Here is a 7,539-nt window from a genome sequence, read left to right as displayed (position 1 = left end):
AAGGAATGGTCCCGCACGGTGCTCTAGTTTGGACCAACACTCGGAGGAGCACTGGCTCGGGGGGGGGGGGGGGGGGGTAAATAAAGATGAACCTCGGGCTCCGGAAACCCAAGGGAAAAAGGGCTAGGTGAGCCAAATGGTACAACCAAGGTTGGGCCTTGCTGGAGGAGTTTTATTCAAAGCGAACTGTCAATGGGGTCCCATAAATCACCCAACCACGTAAGGAACACAAAATCCGGGAACATAACACCAGTATGACGGAAACTAGGGCGGCAAGAGTGGAACAAAATACCAGGCATAAGGCCGAGTCTTCCACCCTTTACCAAATATATAGATGCATTAATAATATAAGAGATATTGTGATATCCCAACATAATCTTGTCCATCATGGAGCAAATCTTCAACTTCACCTCCAACTAGCAACGCTATAAGAGGGGCTGAGCAAAAGCGGTAACATAGCCAAGCAATGGTTTGCTAGGAAGGGTGAAAAGGTTAGAGGCTGACATGGCAATTTGGGAGGCTTGATAAATAAGTAATAGGTAGCGCAACATAGCGATAGAACGAGGCAACTAGCATAGCAATGATAGTAGTGAGATCCAGGGTAGCGGTCATCTTGCCTGAAATCCCGCTAGGAAGAAGAACGAGTCCATGAAGAAGACGAACGGGAGTAGTCGAACGAATCCTCACAATCGTAACATTACCGGAACTAAGAAACAACACCGGAAAGAAACAAACAACATGGTAAATGCACTTGCATAAACATGGCATGATGCACAAACAAGTATGATGCATGGCCGGTTTAATGAGGCATGGCATGGCAATATGCACAAACAACACTACAAGTTAAGTGGAGCTCAATATGCAACGAGTTGCATATTGACAAAACACCACATTCGAGTTATTTAGTTCGATCTCGTTTAGGTACACAACAATATTAAATGTTTTTAAACATGGCAAGAGATGAAACATAAGTAAACTAACTATCTAGGCAAGTTTAAATGGGGCCGGAACAACAAACAACAATTCCGGAAAATCCCCATATGCATATTTTAGATTCGGTACTGTTCTGCCCTAAACCATATTTTAAGATTTTTAAACAGGAAAATAAAGTGGACCATGTTAAACTAGGCATTTTCCCACCCCATTTACATATAAAGTTTATTTAAAACCGAGCTACGGTTATTTAGTTATGAAATAAATCATTTTAGCATGGCATTGATGCAAAAGTAAATAAACAACAAGTTAAACATATTTAACATGGATGAAAGTGGCAAATTATTAATCTACACAAACTTCTAAGCATATTACGTGTTTGAAACATTTTAATAGGATGCATGGTTGAGGAGTTATTATATGCATGAACAACAGGGGGTATTCTGCAATTCTGTAAATCCTGGGATAATTAGCAAATTCGCAGACAAGTAAAAAAACATCTACAGGCCGAAACTGGCTGGGCCAACAGGAGCAGGGGCGCTGGAGGAGCTCACCCTTGGGCCAGGGCCCAGGCTGATGGAGAGGCCGAGCGAGGCAGGATCTGGCTTGGGATATTTTGCAAGTGGGTTATGGTTAATTCCAAATCAATGGAACATTTAAATATAGCTCCCTAATATTGGAAGATATATTATAAAAAGAAGTCACCCTTCCCTCGATTTAAATGGATCAAAGATCCATACAATTTATTTAGATGAGTTTTGAAATTAATGATATGATGGCATGATGACATGATGCAATTGAAATGAAGCTAAGAAGAATGCAACAAACAAATACATCGCACGGCGAAACTCGGAATAGCTGGATGTCGTTTGGAGCGTCGGTCTCGGGGTGTTACAACACTCCACCACTACAAGAGGATCTCGTCCCGAGATCTAGAATGGCACCGGAGAGAAAACGGAAGAGGAAGAGAAGAGGTAAAGCTAAGTTGCTTCTTCGACAAAAGAGTGAAACCAAAGAACCTTGAGAGGTTGAAAAGTTGAAAGAAAGAACACAACGGAGTTGAACACAATTGAGAGCAGTGTTGTAGAAAATAGAAACAAGGAACGCCATGTGAACCTTGGAGGTTTCAAAGCTATGAATGACGAGTACAATGGACAAGAAGGAATTGGAACCACTCTGGTTGAAACGAGATAAACAAGGAACAAGGAAGAACAAATTCGGACAGCACTCCGGTTGAAAAGAGATGCAAGACTTGATAAGATGAAAAGAACTTAGCAGAGAACATAACACTCCGGTTAAATGGATAAGCAAGAAAATAAAATGAACTTGACAAAATGACGTGATGGGTGAAGAGCACACCATCACAATGCCTCCGGAAGAAATGAAAAAATGGAATCGAATGAACGGAGGAAAACTTGATCTTGAAAGAGCACGCTAACAGGAATTGCTAGAACAGAGTTGTTGGATTATCAACAACGAAAGGATAAGCTTGTTGTGGGCTTATGGAAAACTTCTCTAAATTGAGGCAAAATTCTGCCACTATGGGAACAAGTAATATCATTGATAACACCAACGAGATGAAAAACTCCTTCCACCAAGATGATAGAGAGATAACTTGGATCATTGATAAGCACCACAAATAGAAACATTCCTTAGGGAAGGCTTTAGGTGAAATATAACCCAAGATAACTCTAAGGAAGAAAGTGATGGGTTTAAAATACCTCATTCTTGACCACATGTGAATCACGAAACATGAATAGAAATTGTCAAGAATGATATAACACCACCTCTCAAAAGATAAGATAGAGAGAATTGCACTTCGGAATGCAAGATGAAGAATGGTTCAACTCCTCTGAAAAGAATCTCGATGAACACTTCAAGAAGGAATTAAATCCTTGATGATCCATCATGTAGAGCCTCCATGAAGAAATACGGTAATAAAAGGATGATAAAAAGAGAAAGAGAAGTTGAAAACACAAGGTGAAGCCTTGCAATGATTTAGATGGAGCTTCGCGATGATATAACCGAGAGAAGTTGGAACTTCGGAAAGAAAAGATGAACACTAGAACTGAGAATTACTTCCTGATGAACAAACTCCGGAAGAAGGAATTAATCACTTGGATGAAACAAGAATAAGAATTATGTCATGCATATCCTTCACCAATTTAAATTGATGACAAACATTGGATTTGGCATACTAATTCTTCTTGAGGAATTAAGGATATAAATAGCACAATCTTGGGAAGGTCTTCAACGATCCACCGGTAGGATTGGAAAGAACGAATAAATTGATACGATAACAAGGGGAGAGGAAATCTTGAACGAACCACCGTAAGAATTGAAAATGAAAGTAGCAAAGGCAAATTCACGGGGAATAATTGGAAAACGAATGAAGATACTTGAGGGGATTTAGATACATTAGAACAAAGAAAATCAGGAACTGATTAGAGGGTATTTGAACGATGCACCGATAAGATTTGGAGAATGATAGCTACACGCTGAGAATGAAGAATTATGACATGATGGCCTTCGGAAGAAAGAAATGGAAACAACTCATGAAATGCTCCGGATGGTAAGAAAAGAAATCTCACAATCAAAACAATTATGAGGATAGCATGAAGCTAGAACCATGAATCTCTGGATGGACATGTAAGGATTTAAGAGGAACTCTTCTTCGGTCTTCAAATGCTGAGAATGATGACGGGAACCACCAAAATTGTTGAGGCACTTCGGAACAAAGAAGAATAGAAATGATGAACCAACGATGAAAATATTTTGAAAGTGATCTTGGAGAAAGAATATGACTGATGAAAATTCATTCTTACATCAAACTTTGAAATGAATTTGGGAATAGCTCCGGGAAAATTAGGAGAGTCAAGAAAGATCTTGGGAAAAGACCAGTGGGTTAGGGCCCACTCAAGAGAAACACCGTTGAAATGATTACTTGAAAGGGATATTGCAACAGTTGAATTAAATAGCTTTAGTTAGAGAAAAACCTCGAAGTACTCGAATGGATTAAGAATGGAAACATGATTCTTCTGAGATATCTTCAGTACTCCAAAACAAATGAATGGCAAGAAGTTGATGATTAAGAGGTGCACCGGCATGAGAAAACATTTGAAAGGAGGAAAGAGATATGATCGACAAAGCTTGAATTGAATCCACCAGAGAAGAAAAAAAAGTACGAAGGATGATGAACTTGAAGCTCGTGAGCATCTTCATGAGGGATCACCGGATCAGAACATTGATTGAAAAGAGTGAAGTGATTTCACATGAATAAATGGATACTTGATTAAAATAAACGAGTCCTTGAAGAAAAGGGGGGAGGGTGGGGAAAAACAAAGACAACTTGGGATGAACGAAACAAACACCGTTGAGAAAACTTAGAATTGATCTTGCGGATGGGGAGAATGATGAGATCATCTCGAAGAGAAGCGCACCTATTGGAAAAGAATAAACATGACAACCTCAATGATCAAAAGGATTAGTACTCCCATAGAAATATGAGAACACCATTTAGGGAAAGGTATGGATTCAACATTTGACTTCGAAGCAACTCGAATACCACAAATAAAACAAAACAAAGGATTGGCTTGCAGAATAAGCCGGAACAAATACATATGATAGAGATTTACCCAATCCCATATCATGCATCTGTCGGAAAGATATTCTAGGAGCTACTTGAATTCCCACCTATAAAACTCCCGAAACTTTCTGGTTATGCAATCAGGTATTGGGGATACAGGGGAAGCAATATATCTCACCCAAACTAACAATCCCTACATCCAGCCGTATCCATCCGTCAACACATAACCAAGAAACCTTCGGAAATCGTGTACCTCAACCTTCGAAAAGCATCCGTTATACGAGCTATGGCAATACTCCCGAACTCCCGCCCCAGTACTGGGTGGCGTCGAGGTTATCTCACCAACAACTGCATAAAAGAGATTTTCGATGTCGGCAAAACTCAGGTATTCCAGAACTGCAACGATAAAATTATGACGACAACACCTCGGAGATCAACTCCCTGGGTCACTGCCACATAAAAGACAGAAGGCACCAAGAACAATGTTCTCGTCACGAAACCATCGGAATGATTCCAAGATACCTGCGTGATCCTAATTTTTTTTTGTGAAATTTGAGGAGAGGAAAGTCAAAACATCTACGTCAGGAGATCTCACCAGAGCGACGAAGGGACTGAGGAGTAAAAAGAATCCTAATCTCCGATATATATAATCCTAAGACTCAAAATAGTTTTCTTCTAGACTCAACAACGGCCAACAATCAAGGGGGCTCCTATGGTCGGTCGAGGCTCTGATTACCAACTTGTAACACCCACGATGCGGATAGATCTCCCACGCGTCGAAGCACAACTTAGAGGCATAACCGCATTGTGGTTTTTTCACAAGAAGGGTCATCTTCACACAATCCCATGTAATGAACAAGAATGGGATAAAGAGTTGGCTTACAATCGCCACTTCACACAATGAACATATAATTCATACATCATTCAGAGTACACACAAAGTTCGACTACAGACGAAGCCAAAAGAAAATAAGATAACCCAACTGCTAGATCCCCGATCATCCTAACTGGGCTCCACTACTGATCAACATGAAACGAAATATGGCAACGACCAAGATCTTCATTGAGCTCCCATCTGAGCTCGGTTGCATTACCTGCACTGGTATCATCGGAACCTGCAACTGTTGTGATAGTATCTGGTGAGTCACGAGGACTCAGCAATCTCAAAACCTGCGAGATCAAGAATGTTTAAGCTTATGGGTAGGAAGGGGTAATGAGGTGGAGTTGCAGCAAGCACTAAGCAAATATGGTGTCTAACATACGCAAATAAGAGCGAGAAGAGAGCAAATGGAACGGTCGTGAACTAGCAATGATCAAGAAGTGATCCTGAACTCCTACTTACGTCAGACATAACCCAAAACTATGTTCACTTCCCGGACTCCGCCGAAAAGAGACCATCACGGCTACACACGCGATGGATGCGTTTTAATTCGAATCTGGTGTCAAGTTATCTACAACCGGACATTAACAAATTCCCATCTGCTACTTAACCGCGGGCACGGGTTTCAAAAGTTTATACCCTGCAGGGGTGTCCCAACTTAGCCGATGATAAGCTCTCGCGATCAACGAAGGATATAACTTCTCCCAGGAAGACCCGATCAGACTCGGAATCCCGGTTTATAAGACATTTCGACAATGGTAAAACAAGATTAGGAAGACCGCCCGGATGTGCCGACAAATCCTGATAGGACCTACACATATCTCGTTCTCAGGGCACACCGGATAAGCTAAGCGTACAGGTACCGACGTAATCCAAGTTGCCAAGGAATGGTCCTGCATGGTGCTCTAGTTTGGACCAACACTCGGAGGAGCACTAGCCCGGGGGGGGGGGGGGGGTAAATAAAGATGACCCTCGGGCTCCGGAAACCCAAGGGAAAAAAGGCTAGGTGAGGCAAATGGTAAAACCAAGGTTGGGCCTTGCTGGAGGAGTTTTATTCAAAGCAAACTGTCAAGGGGGTCCCATAAATCACCCAACCGCGTAAGGAACGCAAAATCCGGGAACATAACACCGGTATGACGGAAACTAGGGCGGCAAGAGTGGAACAAAACACCAGGCATAAGGCCGAGTCTTCCACCCTTTGCCAAATATATAGATGCATTAATAATATAAGAGATATTGTGATATCCCAACATAATCCTCTCCATCATGGAGCAAATCTTCAACTTCACCTGCAACTAGCAACGCTATAAGAGGGGCTGAGCAAAAGCGGTAACATAGCCAAGCAATGGTTTGCTAGGAAGGGTGAAAAGGTTAGAGGCTGACATGGCAATTTGGGAGGCTTGATAAATAAGTGATAGGTAGCGCAGCATAGTGATAGAACGAGGTAACTAGCATAGAAATGATAGTAGTGAGATGCAGGGTAGCGGTCATCTTTCCTGAAATCCCGCTAGAAGAAGAACGAGTCCATGAAGAAGACGAACGGGAGTAGTCGAATGAATCCTCACAATCGCAACATTACCGGAACTAAGAAACAACACTGGAAAGAAACAAACAACATGGTAAATGCACAAGCATAAACATGGCATGATGCACAAAGAAGTATGATGCATGACCGGTTTAATGAGGCATGGCATGGCAATATGCACAAACAACACTACAAGTTAAGTGGAGCTCAATATGCAACGAGTTGCATATTGACAAAACACCACATTGAGTTATTTAGTTCGCTCTCGTTTAGGTACACAACAATATTAAATGTTTTTAAAGATGGAAAGAGATGAAACATAAGTAAACTCACTATCTAGGCAAGTTTAAATGGGGCCGGAACAACAAACAACTATTCCGGAAAATCCCCATACGCATATTTTAGATTCGGTACTGTTCTGCCCTAAACCATATTTTAAGATTGTTAAACAGGAAAATAAAGTGGACCATGTTAAACTAGGCATTTTTCCACCCCATTTACATATAAAGTTTATTTAAAACCGAGCTACGATTATTTAGTTATGAAATAAATCATTTTAGCATGGCATTTATGTCACACCCTAGCTAGTCATGCATTAGAGTGTTGCATCATGTTT

This window comes from Triticum aestivum, chromosome 4B, assembly GCF_018294505.1.
Source record: "Triticum aestivum cultivar Chinese Spring chromosome 4B, IWGSC CS RefSeq v2.1, whole genome shotgun sequence".
Lineage (NCBI taxonomy): Eukaryota > Viridiplantae > Streptophyta > Magnoliopsida > Poales > Poaceae > Triticum > Triticum aestivum.
The sequence above is the reverse complement of the archived record's forward strand: the minus strand, read 5'-3'. Positions refer to the sequence as shown.